The following is a 17,545-nucleotide window of genomic DNA, read 5'->3' as shown; positions in this document are numbered from 1 at the left end:
GTCGTTTCTACAGTTGAAGACAATGCTTCTGTTCCCCTAAGATCTTTTTTTCTCCAGAGTTAAAAAACTTCTATTGTTTTTAACTCTACTTTTGAGCAGGACCTCAAAGTAGAGACTGTGAGATAGCAGAAAAACCTTGAAAGAAATAAAATATATATATACTTATTTAAAGAAGGGAATGTCCTTCTTCTCCAATAAAACACCAAATGGCGGATGACGCCGGTGGGGGGTGGGGCGGGGGGGGACGCCGGAGGCCCCGGGGGCCCGGGGATGGGGAACCGCAGTGGCTTCCGCAGAGGTTTCGGCAGTGGCATCCAGGGCCGGGGTCGCGGCCGTGGACGGGGCCGGGGCTGGGGCCGCGGAGCTCGCGGAGGCAAAGCCGAGGTTAAGGAATGGATGCCTGTCACCAAGTTGGGCCGCCTGGTCAAAGACATGAAGATTAAATCTCTGGAGGAGATCTATCTCTTCTCTCTGCCCATCAAGGAATCTGAGATCATTGACTTTTTCCTGGGGACCTCTCTCAAGGATGAGGTTTTGAAGATTATGCCGGTGCAGAAGCAGACCTGTGCTGGCCAGCGCATCAGGTTCAAGGCATTTGTTGCTATTGGGGACTACAATGGTCACGTCGGTCTGGGTGTTAAGTGTTCCAAGGAGGTGGCCACTGCCATCTGTGGGGCCATCATCCTGGCCAAGCTCTCCATTGTCCCTGTGCACAGAGGCTACTGGGGGAACAAGATTGGCAAGCCCCACACCGTCCCTTGCAAGGTGACAGGCCGCTGTGGTTCTGTGCTGGTGCGCCTCATCCCCGCGCCAAGGGGCACTGGCATCGTCTCAGCACCTGTGCCCAAGAAGCTGCTTATGATGGCTGGTATCGATGACTGCTATACCTCAGCTATGGGCTGCACTGCCACCTTGGGCAACTTTGCCAAGGCCACCTTTGATGCCATCTCTAAGACTTACAGCTACCTGACCCCTGATCTCTGGAAGGAGACTGTGTTTACCAAGTCTCCCTATCAGGAATTCACTGACCACCTTGTCAAGACCCACACCAGAGTGTCGGTGCAGAGGACCCAAGCTCCAGCTGTGGCTACAACATAGGGTTTTTATACAAGAAAAATAAAGTGAATTAACATTGCAAAAAAAAAGAAGGGAATGTCATTTCTTCTGTGTTTGATACATGAGGAAACTGAATCCAAGTGGTTAAGAGACTTAACTAAGATCTGTTTGTTAATGACATTCAATACTCAGCAAATCAAAACATCTTACCCTTGAGAAATGTTTGCATTAAAGCAAAGAACAAAAAGACAGTAGCAGATGTATGTAAATTGATTCAACAAATATTTTCAGTGTCCGCACTATGCCATGCATTATGGTAGCTAAAAGGAAACAGGGTCGCTGCTTTTGATGAGCTTAGAAGCATGAAATCGTAAGTAAATAAAACAGCAAAAATATGAAGAAGTAGGATGACAATGGAAACAACTACTTTACTTGGGGAAGATGGAAAGGCACAAGACAGGAAGTGAAATTTAGGTTGGGCAATGAAGGATGAATAGGAATTTTCCAAGGAAGGTTAAGCATGTTTGGAGGAAGATATTATAATGGGTTCAATTCCAGAGGGTTGAACTTCAGGTAATTTTGTGGCACCCAGAGGGAACAGCCAAAGGGCAAGTACAGCATAAAAAAAATTTGAGAAAAAAAAAACGGATACATGTGGTACATGCTCACAGAAAGTAGTGCTGAAAGAAAACGTTTTCATTTTTCTACCAGATTGGAAAATGCTTTGTATAAAGGTTTAAAATGAATTTACTTTTAACAATATGGACAATGAAATTTTCTTTTCTGAATCATGATGGAGAACTCCATTTTCATTGATAGCAATGAAATAAAAAAAAAGAAAGAATAGGAAATATAGCTACCAAGGAAGTGAGTTTCAACATAGTGAGAATGAAGTTACTCAGTGTTAAACTTCCTATCTTCAACTTGTAGATACATATGTTTAACCTACAACCAATAGATAGATTCTCAAGGTTTAAAGAGAATATACCCTAGTTTAACATTACTGGAAAATCAGATGTAAAGAGGTAGCATTAGCTTTAAACTTTCTTGAGATTGCCTGCTTAATAAGATTATTCTCATAACTATGGAAGTGACTTCTTGATACTTGGTAAGCACTTTGAAATTCTTTTATCCCGGTAGAGACAGGTAGTTTCGTTTGGAGTCTAAGCAGATCAGGATTACTCTGAAGTGAGAGAAAGTACACACAATACAACAGGCTGCACTTGCATCAGACAGTTCCGCTATGATCTCTTGAACAATGTGCCCAGTGAGCCTGCCTCCTCTATGCTCCCTCTGCAACCCACAGACTTCCACTCCTGGTGTCTCATGGAACACAAACATAGACATTATCACCTCAGCTTCCAGATACACTTAAACATAATACCATACACATGAAAGCAGCTTAGTAACTATTTTTTGTTTGATAAATGAAGCCAAAACAATAATTACAATTTTTAAAAAATAAATTTGAATCAATAATACTTAGCAATACATGCTCACATGCATATATTTGGAAGTCTCTTAGCAGGCATAGATCTTGGAGAAAACTTCTTGCAGGTACTCCTTCCTTTTTACACATCTCTTTGAAAGTTTCAACTTGAAATTTTGAATAATATCCTGGATAATGTATTTGGTTGATGTTAACCTCTAATATTACATTTAAACTTACTGAACAAAATGATCACTCTCTGTCCTGGGGCTTCTATTTTGAGTTTTCTCTTGGCACCATTTTAGCATGCACTTAAAAATGGGATTTTTTTGTTTTTGTTTTTTGAGCTTGGATGAGATGCAGAATAATTTTCTGTTATGCATGACTGAGAGGCAGGAAAGATATTTCAGAAAAACAAAGCTGTCTCTAAGTGGTTATAAGAATAATTTGAGATAGGACCGCTAGAGAATTTAATTTTAGCAGTATTAATATGTGGAACAAAATACTAAAATGTTGCTTTCATACTTTGTGGTATATTGTTAATCATACATAACAGCTATGATTAGTTCAAACTTTGGTTGCATCTGAAGAATTCTCTATTTTCCTGCATTATTCTGTAAATATAAGCTGAATAAAAGCATTTCAGTCTCATGTTTTTAATTATCTCATCCTTTAGTCATAGATAAATCCCATGGAAATGTCTTTTGTAAATGTAATCTAATAAGGACCCCAGAACATTTAATTTATGCACAAAAGTCGCTATAATTATTTCTCCTGGTAGCTTGTTTTAACACATTGATAGCAAGAAAATCAAGAGCCTCCATTAAAAATACAGAGCCTGAAAATAAAAAAACCAAGACTTATATACAAACTATTCAAGGCTATTGTTCTCTTGGGCTGTTGGTCAGCCTCTCTCCAGTTTAAACTGCCTCTCAGCAAAAATGTCAAGGTAGTTTCAGAGAATATTACACTCAAAAATATTGCCTCTCTATCTATTGGCAGGAATATAATATTGTCTCAGAAGCCTACAGAAATTGTTCAGTGAAAAATAATGAAGTAAATTCAATGTGGCAATTCAAAACAATGAAAGTAAAGGACTATTTTACAAAGGTTTTCAAAGCTAATTTGAAGTTTCCTTCTGAAATTTTTCAACTCCAGCATAGACCCTACTCCTTAAGATTTGGTAAAAAAAAAAAAAAAGGGGGGGGAAAACTTTTTTTTCTCCTTTGTACTGAATGCTTCAAAGAAACTCTTGAGCATTAACTTGTGGTACTGTGAGATAATTCATTTTAAAGCTAATTGTGAAAGCAAGGTCATCATTTAAAGAAAATCAATGGAAGTTTTCCAGATAATCATGGAACTGATGTATTCCCTGTTCTCTTTCTCCTTGACTTCTTTGTACCACTAAATACAATTGAAAATATTTGTCCCTTATCCTGTGGTCATAGCACTTATCTTGTTCTTTACCTTTCTCTCCAACCACGTTCTAGTTTCCTCATCTCTATGTTACCTTCCACCCCCCAATTATTAATTCGCCATCAAAATCTTAGCCATGTAAAGCTATGGGATTCCCTGTCTCTTTAACTTTATGATTTCCCACATCAAATCTAATCCTGACTGTTTTAGTTCTGACAAAGGCACAGTTACTCTTCCAATCACTTAGAATTACAACCTCAATCAACTGATTACCTCATATTCATGCCCCATATCTAGTTAGACACCAGCCCTTCTGGATGTTTTCACTGTAGTGTCACCTAACAATATTCATTTCTGTGTGATGGGACTTTGTAATAAGTATATATTAATTATTTATACACACGCACAAAGTACATCTCTACTATATTCATAGACAATACAATTTCCTATAGATCTATATCTTGCATCTATCTCTTTCTTATCTCATTGTTAAGCTTTCTATTAATCTTTACTTGATTTCCCAGCTCATTTCACATGTTCTCAATCTCTCACTTCTATCCTGTCCGTGTAAAGTAGACAACTTCATGTATTACTTGACTAAGAAATATTGAAGCCTTCCAATGGGAGTTTTCCCCACTTACATTCTTTAAAACCCTCAATATTTTACAAAATCCTTATTTATTCTTCACTTTCTTCATTTTCCAAGTGGCCTTGGTTCTTTGCCTTTCTATCTGTTCTTGGATCTTTGCCCATCAATCAATCACCTTCTATCCCTCCCTGGCATCTTCTACCTCTTTCCGAAAAAGCAACTTCTTCCCTTCTACCTGCAACATTCTCAAGAACTTCATCCAAGAAAAAGGGACCTTCTTTTAACTCTACTAATCTCTCGAGCTGCCAGGCCAAGTCTCCCTTTCCTTCACACCACTCTTCTTGAGTGAGCTCTGCCTCCCCTTCCTAACTTCCCACTGACGTCTCAACCCCCTGTATTATTTTCAGTCTTGAGCACTCTGTTGAAATAGCAGACTTGAAGGCCATTACTTAATTACTAAAGGCCAAATCCAATAGCCTCACTGCAGTTCTTAGTCTTCTCAGCTTCTCTGACACATTTGCCACTGCCAACTGCCTGCTCATTCTCAAAATTCACTCTTCTGTTGGCCCCTGTGATTCTCCAATCTCCTGAGTCCCTTTCTATTTTCTTAAACCTTATTGGGTTTCATTTTTGGCATGTCTCCCTCTTTCTGTCCTTTAATTATAGATTTTTCCCAAGGCTCTATTGTTAACCCTTCCCTTCTCTCTATATATTCTTTTTAGGTCAATTTCACTGGCTTCCATGTGGTTAGCAAATCTGCATATCTTCCTTTTCTCCTGAAATGCAGACCAGATTTCTAACCACTACCCAAACAGCTCTATTTGGTGTTCAGCAGGCACCTTCAACTCAACATATATAAAGTGTAGCTTACCACTTTCCCTATAAACTCCCCTCCCTTGCCTGAATTTTGTTTTATCAATTTCCTTTCATATTAACAAAAAATCCAATAGAATTATTCTATTTACTGTCTCCAAACACAGCTCAACCATTACCTCCTAGATATTTTAAGTTATCCTCATTACTGGAATTACTTTCTTCTCTCTTTCTAGCCATCAAAATACTATGTAACTTTTCAGATCTAGGTGTTGAGTCTCTGTTGTTCCACGGCCTGACCGCTTCTCTCCTCTGACTCCTACATCACTGATGGTCCCTTTCTTTGATTCACATTTAACAGATTGTTACTTATGACTCATTTATTTTTTTTATGTTTTCGTTTAACTTTTTAACGTGTCTATAACTTATTTACTAAATTTTATTGTAATTCTTTTTCAAAAGCATCACTCATAGATTACCCCTCCTCAATCTACCTCTCTTATTCATGTATTCAAAGCACATTTGTGAGGTATGTATTTGTCTTGGTCTGTTCAGGCTGCTATGACAAAATGCCACGCGACTTATCATAACAGAAATTTCTTTCTCACAGTTCTGGAGGCTGAAATTGAATTTTACGATTGAAATCATTTCAATTATAAAGGCAGGGAATCCAAGGCAACTTCCCAAGGCTGGGAAGTCCAAGATCAAAGCACTGGCAGATTTGGTGTCTGATTAGGGTTCACTTCCTGGTTCATAGACAGCTGTCTTTTCACTGTAACCTCACATGGCAGAAGGGGCAACAAAGGTTTTTGTTTGTTTTTTTTAATAAGGATACCAATTCCATTTATGAGGTCTCTATCCTTATCACCTAATCACCTCTGAAAGGCCCCAACTTCTAATGCTATCACATTGGGTGTTAAAATATCAACATATGACTATTGAAGACACACAAATATTCAATCCATAGCAATACCATATGACAAACACAATGTAAGACTCTGGGAAAAGATACATATGTCATGTTCCTGTCCATGGAGGAATTTGCTATCTAGTAAAAGTGCTAGAAATAAAAACAAATAGGTACAGCAATGTTAGAAGTGTTTAGAGATGTATATGGTAGGCTTTGAGCACACAAGAAAGCAATGCTTTAAGGGAATTAAAATTTTTCCTGAAAGATACCACTTGGGTTTGTTTTTAAAGGAAGAGCAGTATTTAAGAAGGTAGACGATGATGAAAAGGTGTTCCAGGCAGAGCAAAGATAAGTTGTCTAACAATTATATAATTAATTTTCAGAACACAAGTAATTACACATGGGAATATTAGGATAGTGACAGGAATTTGGAAAGACAAGAATCACAAAAGGGTTTAAACATGAAGCTAAGGGTTTTGGTTCTATCCTGGGGACAATGGGAAGCCATGGGGGGTGGCAGATTTTAAAATATAATCTTTTCATTTAAGTCATACATACAGAAAGGTGTACAAATCATAAGTTTACAGTTCAATAAATTTTCACAAAGCAAACACACCTGTATAAACAACACATAAATTAGGAAAGAAAATACTATCAGAACAAATGAAAATATTTTAAGCAATGGAAATATATTATCAGACTTACATTTTGAAAGATCTTTCTGGTGCACTGGGGAAGAAAACTGTTGGCAGGGAAATCATTTCAATTGCAAAGGCAAGAAATCATAAAGGCCTTAAAGTAGTGGAATTGTGAATAGAGAGGAAGGATTATGTTTAAGAAATATTTAGGGCTGAGTACAGTGGCTCACGCCTGTAATTCCAACACTTTGGGAGGCCTAGGCAGGCAGATCACTTGAGGTCAGAAGTGAACACTAGCTTGGCCAACATGGCAAAACCCCGTGTCTACTAAAAATACAAAGATTGTGGTGGTGTATGCCTGTGATCTCAGTTACTCGGGAGGCTGAGGCATGAGAACTGCTTGAACCAAGGAGGCAGAGGTTGCAGTGAGCTGAGATAGCACCAGCCTGCACCGCAGCCTGGGTACAGAGTAAGACTCTCTGTCTCAAAAAACAAAAAAGAAAAAATGTTTAGGAAGCAAAATTAAGAGACTCTTTAATAAATCAATGTGTGAATTGATGGAGAAGTGGAATCTAAGACATGCAATTGGGTTAATGATGGTGGTAGGTAGTTTGCAAAGACAACCACAACAACCCCTCCCATTCATGAGTGGATATTATTTTGAAATTGACTTTGCCACTTCTCAAGTAAAGAGGTAGAGACTATTTCCCCACCACTGAATCTGGGCTGGCTTTGGGACTTGCTTTGACCAATAGAATTTGGCAGAAGTAGCATTGTGTGACTTCTGATGATAGGCTTCAAGGGGCCTAGCAGCTCCTGCTTTTGTCCTCATGGACACTTCCCAGAGTCTGCCATAACTAGACACTAGTCTAACCTTCTAGAAAATAAGAGAAAACATAGTGTGAGGACCATAATGTGGTCCGGGGTAGGGGTAGTAGAAGGCCCTATTCAATTGACCCTAGTAAATAGCCAGAACCAACTGTGAAATAAATGCATGATGCCATCTTGGGCCTTCCATCCCAAATGACTTTCTAGCTTAATGCACGAGTAATCCCAGGAGAAAAATACCAGCACTGGCAGCCAACCAATGTAATCATGAGAAAGAATGATTTATTGTTATCTGGGGTGATGTGTTATGTAGCAATAGATAGCTAAAATAGAAATTTGTACTTGGAAGTAGAACAGAATGATACTATAACAAAAACCTAAAAGATGTATATAGCATTTATTTGGTGACTGGCAGCTGATGGAGGCTGGAAGGCAGTGAGGAGAATGTCAGTGAAAGCCATTAGACATTGTTTTTAGAAGCAGGAATAGGGTGACTTGTGTTACAAAGTGGTGAAACAACTAGCAAACATATCACTTATAGTAACTTATTATAGGAGATATATAATTTGCCTACCAAGATTTTGGATTTCCAGGCAGAACACGGAACTTACCAACTGGCCTTTTTAGCTGGGTATGATAAAGAATTGTAAAATAAAGATGAGCCAAAAAGAAAATTGTTCCATTTATCAGCATAATTTTTTATTAATAATTTTTTATCAGCATAATTTACAGGAAATATAGATGGGTCAGGATTTGTCAAGTTGGACAATAAAACTGTTTCTCATCCCCACTCTCCAAAAAGCAATGGATTTTCAAAGTTAGAAATGGTCACAAGGTAAAGATCAAATCAAAAATACAGTTTATTGTCAGATCCCTTGTTAAGACCACTGAAAGATTTTAGGTAGTGACTAGTACACACATTCAGCAAAGAAAAGAAAAATCTTCCAAGAAGCTAAAGTTACTACTCTATGGCAGCCTTACGAATAGCTCAAGGTAGACAGAAAGTTCTGTCTCAAAAAGAATTATGGATGTGACTGACTTGTGGGACATGGAATGAATCCAATCCTATTTATAGGAAACTCACAATATTTTAAGAAAATTATATGTCCTTGGACTAAAAGGTACAAATATCATTCAAAATGAAAAGTGAGCTCTGGGCCCTAATTTCTTATTGGCAAGAAGCAGACTGAGAAAGCTACTCAGCTGCAAATATGGTTCACTTCTTAAATAAAAACAAGAAATCAGAATATGAAGCAGGAGCCCTGAGTATAGAGCCAAGAGACGGGAGAACAATGGGTTAGGGAACCACTGAAAAAGAAAAATTTACTCTGATTAATGAAGATTTCTGCCGAGAAACAGGAGAAACTGGTGACATGAACCTGGCTACAGAATTGCTACAATCTAGTTGTTGGTCTTCCTCCTTTTGAATGGGAGCATCTATTGTAATGATCTGTTTGGGTGTGTGAAGTGCGGAGAGCTGGGTCCTTTAAATTCACAGATCTCTGGAACAGGATCCACATCCAGGACAAGATTGAATGTACAGGAAAGCTTATTTAGGGAAATGCCTATAAGAGAACATGGTAAGGGAGCCTATAGAGGTCAGGATGCATGAGAGTATGTAATGCCATTCTGACCCCAAGTGAAGGAGAGAAGGAAGGAAAGGTGGGTGGAAGCATCTTAGATTGCTGTGTGGTTGTAAGAAGTGTTTGGCAAGGTCACCAGAGAAGCCTTATGTCAACAACAATTTTTATAGTAGTCTCTCATCTCCAAAACTTAGCCTTCCATTGTAACACTTCTGTACCCTGTCATTGTCTGGGAGCAGCCCATGGGAGGTTGGAGCAGTGCAAATGTAGGAATGATTAGGTAGCCCAGCAGCCAGCTGTGCATAAATCAATTACACTCCTTACTGTCATCGATCTGAGAGATGCCTTCATGTAGCCACCACAAACCACCGCCTGATGATTCTCAAATCCTAATCTCTAGGCCCAGCTTCTGTTTGAGAATTAGAATGATAATTTTTATTGTTGGCAATTATATTCAACAGATGCCCCAAATGTACCTCATTAATAAGCCATTATTAAGTCCCTATTATCCACCAGACATTGTATTATTCTGAAGAAGCTCATAGACTGAACAGAGAGATACATATGTAATAAATAATTACAAATCATATGTTCTTTCAATAAGTATTGACTGTGAGCCTATTACATACCAGGCACTGGTAGAAGTGCTGGAGATGTAACAGTAAATAAACATGACAATGTGCTCTACTTGGATGACAGGTGCCAGCTGGATACATCAAATAAATAGCCACATAATTATCATACAATGTAGTATGTGAGTTAAAAAAGACATACTCTAGCCAGGCGCGGTGGCTCACTCCTGTAATCCCAGCACTTTGGGAGGCCGAGGCGGGTGGATCACGTGGTCAAGAGATCGAGACCATCCTGGTCAACATGGTGAAACCCCGTCTCTACTAAAAATACAAAAAAATTAGCTGGGCATGGTGGCGCATGCCTGTAATCCCAGCTGCTCGGGAGGCTGAGGAAGGAGAATCGCCTGAACCCAGAAGGCGGAGGTTACGGTTTAGCCGAGATCGAGCCATTGTACTCCAGCCTGGGTAACAAGAGCGAAACTCCGTCTCAAAAAAAAAAAAAAAAAAAAAAAGACATACTCTATAGCCTAACGTACAAATAGGAGCGGTTCATGTGACAAAGGGGAAAGGCAGGGTTTTCCAGATTCTCATAACAGCATAGGCAATGATATGTAACAACATAGTTTGTGAAAAACTACCTGATCTTACTTGTTGCAACTGGCAAGTTTAGTAATTGAGGTGAAAAATAACAATTTTGAATGTTTGCCAAATGCATGAACAGTTATGAAAGGATAAAGAAGGTGTGGAAAAATGGGAAAGGTATTTAAGAAATACAATTGTGAGGATTTGGTGAATGATTGGATTTTGGGTTACAGAAAAAAAGGAATCCTCTGAGTCTCAACATGTTCAACATTTGTCTCACTCCTTGTATTTCATCTTTTCCTTATACCACTATTCACGAAGGTGCTCTAGTTGGAAACCATAGAGCTTGGTATGCCCGCTGTAAATGCATATTGAGTAAATTAATTACGAGTCAAAAACACGAATGGACATCATATTATCAGGGTTCTTAGCTGCAATCACAAAATCCATTCTGGCTAATTTAAGCAGAATAATGATTTATCAAAGGGAATTAAATAGCTCACAGAAAAAAGAGGAAGCTGGAGAAACAGACTGAAAGTTGAGCTTTTAGGAATAATGCTCAAAACCAAACAGTAGAACTGGATGAGAGGAAATGGTGCCTCCACCTCCAGTGCCAAGAACTGAGCACTACAAACTTGACTGAAATGGCTGCTGCAGCTGGCACCACTGCCACTCATCATGTATTTTGCCTTGCCAACACCACACTGCTGCCACCCACAGCAGCAACAACAAAGTCTTACATGAAGCCTGTTTCCTTAGGCATCAAGTCTTGTGTGGGCTTATCAGATTGGTGGAAACTGAGTCACTTGTCTGATTCTCAGCTTCATGGGAGACTGAGGAATTTGAGTTTTATCTTCAAGTCAGAACATCTACGTCGAGAAAATGGAATTCAATGTGAGGAATTCCCCAAATATGGAAAGTATCCAAGCCATAATGGGCAGTCATGCAGATGATGTGCATAACTTCACTCACCTTGTGAATCTCATCTAACGATTAACTTAAATGCCTATTTAGAAAAGGTACTAAGCAAACCATCCAAAACTAAATAGGAATATTCAGTTTTAAAGTACACTCTTCAGAAGTGAAGACCCCTTTAAAACTATGAGACTATTCCCTGCTGCAAACAAAGGTAGTGTGTCACAAGTTTTGATTGCAACTAATGTGTGACACTGTTTTAAATAAATGGATAGGTCTGTGTTCCTCAAAACACATTCTCCTTCTCAAGCCACACCAAGTTGGCTGACGATTTCTTCCATTTAGTGGGTTCCATTATTTATCTTGGATTGAATAATAGTCTATTTTCTCTTTCTTCTTCAAATTGAACAGTTTTGGAGTGCTGTGTATCATTCTGTCAGCTACCACTGCTAGTTGTTGAATAAAATTTGCTCAAATGTTTTATAGTCTAATCCAGTGCTTCCAGTAGAACTGTCTGTGATAATAGAAATGTCATATATCTGTAGTGTCTGATCAGAAACCACTAGCCACATGAAGCTATGGAGCCCTTGAAATGTGGCTACTGCCAGGGTGAGATTGAATTATTCATTTAAAATTTTAATTTGTATCTAAACTGAAATAAATCATCACATATGTCTAGTGGCTATTTAGTCATACAATTCTAAAGCTTAAATATTCAAAAAATAATTCTAGGCTCTTCAACTTTCAGCATTGTTTCCTTTACCTCTTTTTGTCTAAAATATTACTAACTCTAACATGTGGGATTGGGTCGTCCTCCCCTTCTTTAAAGTTTATTGACAGTTTATTCCTTGGCATCAAGTTACATAAGTGGCTCCTTTATTGGAATCAATCCGTACTGGACACAATCCAATGACAGAATTGAGATGACCTAGACAACTGGAATGGTTCCTTGATCCATCCTAATTTCAATCTCAAATATTTTTGTGAAGTGGATCACACAAAAATATTTGGGCCAGGTTATATACATAACCATTTTAACAAAAGAGGGATAGACAATTCATATTAATTACACATATGACTAGACATAAGTCTAGTCATAGAGAAATATGGCCTCAAAACTATTAATGCAAATATATACCACTATAATTGTAGGATCAATCATATGATCTTAAATGAAAATAAATGGATAATGATGAAATTAAACCAATCAAAATTTAGGTTTTAAAAAAAGACAGTAGTGATGAAAACCACACCAAAGTAAGTCAACACTGATAAGGCACCTAGAAAGCAACTCTCACTCACACACACGCTCTGTAGGAAACTGCTTCCCAGTCAAACAATGTGTGGTGGCCTGAATTCTTAGCAGAACCTAAATTGGTTTTAGTTTATAAACACAAAATTTTATAACTCATATGAGAGAGCAGTTAAATTGAATGCAAATTTATATCCACATAAGTTGCACATCACTCACCTGGAAAACCTGAAGAAAGGACATGCTTTGCTTTAGATTGATTCACAGCCTTAACCAAGGACTCTCACACCTTAAGAACCCCTGTGCTGGAGAGGACCTTAATTGAATTTGTACTCTACCATTGTGTTCTCCTCATTTGGGCCATAGCCTGCAGAATATAAATAGATAAATAAGCAGATCAGATAAGCAAGGGTCAGATACATGATATTTAACTGGATTGGACATTAAAATGCATCCTTATCTACATTGAAATGAGTTTTCTCACTCTTCTAAGATGTAATGTTCTCCATCATAAAAGCCATCCTAATCACTACAAATAAAATAATGGAGGAAACAAAGTAGGGTGAACTGGATAACTCATAGGGGGTCTGTAAAAGTGTCATTCAGAGCATGGTCAAAGACATTAAAGCTATGTAACCTCTCCCAAATATACTTAAATCCAGCTCTGTTCCATGGCATTCCTTAAGAAAGTGAAATCTCCCAGACAGAAAATCATTTACTCATTTATTCATTCAACAATATGTACTGGGGTCCTGCTTAGCAGCTTCATCCTAGATGAATAGAGAGAAGCATAAACACTGTTCCTAACTTCCAGGGATTACAAGCTACTCACTGACACTAATTTGCCAGACTCATTCTCAGCCTGAAGTGACAAAATTCTGTTCATCTTAGCATTAGGTGACACTCATTTTTTTAAAGGATGGTATATCACATATAAATGTTCCAGAAGTTCTAATTTATTTAACTATTTTTATATTATTACCGTACTGAATTGAAACAAAATAACGAACAAATCATTTATTCATAGCAATAATCACAGCATTATAATAATCAACTGGATAAATGATAATATTTCTGATGAAAAATAAATATACAAAAGTCACCCCTGAACATCTAGAAAATTCAGAAGTCATATGGAAATCAATCATCAGATTCTTTTATTTTTTGAAGAGTAATATAAAATCCAATGTATCAAGAATAGTTTCGCAACCAGGGACAAAGATAATCTTTAGAAAAATAGAACATTAAGCTAGACTTAATATTTCTGTATGTAAAAGACAGTGTTCAATGTGAAGCATAAATGAAAGTTTAATCACCCTCAATCTAATTTCCTTCCATCAATTCAATAGTAGGAACTACTTAACAGGCATTTTTACTCAGCAAGTCCTTACCCTACCTGGAGGTAGAGAAGAATAAACCGATAAATTAATGCTGTTTCACATTATCTTTGTGAAAATCCTCAGAAGGTTTTCTGTGACACGTTCATGACAGATTCCCAAATATAAAAATATGGATAGCTGTCTGTCCAGAGAGACCACTCCTTATACACTTTCATATACTATAACCTCCAGCTTAGGAAGCAGACACAAGCAAATCTTTTAAGCTCCTCTTCCATATACATTCATATTCTACAGCAGTAACCTCTAAAGCGATGTGCACATACCCCTGCAGGATACAAGATAATTCATCGGAATTCTGAGAAGAAAATATTGGAACATCTGTTTGCATGTATATAAAAAATAAGAAATAGATTAAGGTGACTACATACAACAGCCCTAACGTGATCCACATGTCAGATGGTCATATATGTACATAACACAAGAGGTCTCCAGAGGGAAGCAGAGGAGTTCCATATACTGAGGAACTGGTATTGGCAACCCCACCAAATCTTTGCCTCTAGCATATTGCAATAAATTGTTGTTTACATGCCCTTTGTTAAATGTATCTAAAAATTATTTTATCTTCATCCATAGAATCCCAGGCACCAGAGTCTAGCTGTCAAAAGCAGAGTTCTTAAAGCCAAAATGGCTAGGTCCAAATGTTGCATGATTTTGAACAAACTTATTGTTATTTAACTTCTCTCTGCCTTACCTATCTCATCTGTAAAATGGGAATAAAACCTAACTCACAATGTCATTAGGAAATTAAATTTTTGTAATTAAATATTTGTAATAAAGAGCTTAAAGTAGCTTGCGGCAAATAGTAAGCACCATATACATCTCTTTTAAATAAATATGTGCTCATGACATGAGAATATGCCTGAAAATATCTTGCACCGCAAAGAGATTTGATGATTAGCTTGTGGCAAAATATTTCAAACTCTTGTCAAATTAAAGATGAATTATATTTTAATGTTCATTAGTAGAATCTCAGGCATCCGAGTCTAGTTGTCAAAAGCAGAGTTGCTAAAGCCAAAAGGCATATACTCCAAATTCGCTGATCTTTTTTGTGATAAGTGGCTGTTAATGTTGAACATTCTAGCAGATATTAAAAAATGAAAAGAATGTTGGCTGATATTTTCTGTAATGTCAAGTGCCTCCTACAGATATTTTATATACACTAATATGTCCTATCAAGGTAAGGGTGATACTTGAGCAATGAGTAAGAAAGTAACTGCTTCGTTTTGAGTGGTATGAAAGCAGTATATTGAAAACGAGTATTTAGAAAAATTGTTTCTATCATTGTGTGATTTTTTTTGCAAAAAATGGTATGTGTCATCCATTAGCATTTTAAATTTTACACACACACAAAAATTGAAAACAGAAGTTTGTAATTTGCTTTTCAAAAATCCAAAAAGTTGCATTGGAGTTTGGAACTGTTTGAAAAAATGTAAATGCAACAATATACCATTTGTACTTTATATTTGTATTTATTTTTTAGAGTGGTGCTTATTTAATCTTTGTCACCCTTTGTATGCCCATGCTGTATTAGTCTAGAAGAAACATGTATATAATTTATAAATAAGTAAATAAGGGATATATAATGAAAATATACTTTAAATAATGTGGGCACATGATTTTAAAAAAAAGACCACCATTCTACTATCTGGAAATAGTAATCACTGAATGCCTTCTATGTGCCAGGAACTTATCATACATGATTTTATTTAATCCTTACAATAACTCTAAGAGATAGGCAATAATATTATTTATACTTTACAGAATAGGAGATTAAGGTTAAAAATGTGTTAAAACATTTCCCCACAACCATAGAGCATGTGTGTGATCAAATCAGGTTTGGAAGAGAGTTTTATCTGGCTTGCAGGGCATAATCTTGGCCATGCTTAATTGTCAATTTCCTAAATACAAAACAGAGGGACTGTGGTGGTATTGCATGGCAAAATAACTTGAACAGAATAACAGCAGAAAATTCAAATTGCTTAACTTATAGTAAAGACATTTAACTATACTTTGCTTACATATGTGCAGCCTTCAACTTTCAAATGGTTTGTACTCTAAACTTGGAAATCCCTGGTTGGATATATAGAATGCATTTTATTCTGGCACCAGGATTAAAGATAGTGGCTGAATTTCTGGATTATACTATACATATATATATATATATCTTTCTCATAACATATATGAATTATTAGACATTAGCAATGAAAAATAGTAGAAAACTACACTTCTGCAATGTCAATAATTAAACACATACACAAAATCAGAATATTTGCTGCTTAAGAAAAACCATGTTTTAAAGTTCCGTGATAATGTATAGGGTAATTTTGTACATGCTTTCAAAGGAACGCTTTCTAATTTTCATGGACTGTGGAAGTTAATGGCATCAGTTCTTCACAATGCCTAATTTAACTTCAAAGTATATAAATTTAATTTTCTTGAGAGAGGTGAATAATTAGTGTTCTTTTACTTTTATTAGAATTAAGGCTGTATTCTGAGCAAATGGAAAAATGGGAAAGTAAGCAAAGAGAGAGAGGTTGAGACTTTGCTTTTCCTGAGGTAATTAGAAAAAGTTAGATGAAAAAGAGAAAAAAAATGAGGTTAACCATATGTGTATACTTGTGAAAAAAATTTATTGTCTTTATTAAAGTTGGCTGATCCTTGGGATGTGGAAAATCGATAGGAGTATGGCCCACACTTGTTCAAGTCCATTCATGTGGTTCTGCTAGGTGCCCACCACATTGTGTATTGTAATCTTGGTTAATGCATTTGGATGATGATGGGAACAGGTCTTGATGTGTGTGATGGATTATATTGCTTACTGAGAATGACTGCAGGGAACACTGAGCTGGCACCAGGCAGAAAACTACTCAGGGCATTCTAAAATAGTAAAGAATATATGGATTTCATGCACTAGTTAAACCAGTTCTTAAAACACAGTATATGCGACTCAACTCCTATTGCTCCCTCATAAAGAATGCTTTCTAGTTTATATTTAATTAGTAGTGAACAGGCACTAGCTGCCTGCCTAGTTTATCTTTATTCTATGAAAAAAACATAGAACACCTACTTGTTAAAAATAATCCCTTGTTCACAAAGAATAAATATGTGGGTCAGGGTCTGCTCTGGGCTCTCAGCTCAGAATGCTGTTGCCCCCTGATCCCACTTGGCACTCTGTCTTTGTATCTGTTTCTTAATTCCTTCGGCATCACCTAGGTTGGGGTCTCCATGATTGAGCTGGTCTTGACAGGATGATATAGTGCCCCTTCTCCCAAGTTTGCCAGACACTTGGCTCTGTTGATCCAGGGCAGTTTGGTTGATGGTGATAGTGGGACTGGAAAGAATGGGCAGTGGGTGTCCGTGATGAAAGGATGTCATTTAATGTCTCTAATGCCAGAAGAACAGCCACAAGGTAGTTTTGATTGCAGTGAAGAACCAACACCCAAATTATGTGCCCAGGATTTTAAATTCAGGAAGCACTTAAGATTTAGCATAATTTTTTCAATGAATTAAATGAGCAACCTCCACTGAAAGAAATATTTAACCAGGCATCCTTTGAATACTC

The 17,545-nt window shown here is 37.2% G+C and overlaps 1 pseudogene; it reads left to right on the top strand.

Annotated features, from left to right (window-relative positions):
* The first annotated feature begins 249 nt into the window (after nucleotides 1–249).
* LOC100401536 (small ribosomal subunit protein uS5 pseudogene) lies at nucleotides 250–1,608 on the top strand (annotated as a pseudogene).
* Nucleotides 1,609–17,545: the final 15,937 nt, after the last annotated feature.

The sequence above is a fragment of the Callithrix jacchus genome, chromosome 8 (assembly GCF_049354715.1).
Source record: "Callithrix jacchus isolate 240 chromosome 8, calJac240_pri, whole genome shotgun sequence".
Taxonomy (NCBI): domain Eukaryota; kingdom Metazoa; phylum Chordata; class Mammalia; order Primates; family Cebidae; genus Callithrix; species Callithrix jacchus.
Note: the sequence above shows the minus strand (reverse complement) of the source record. Positions and strands in the feature narration are given on the sequence as shown.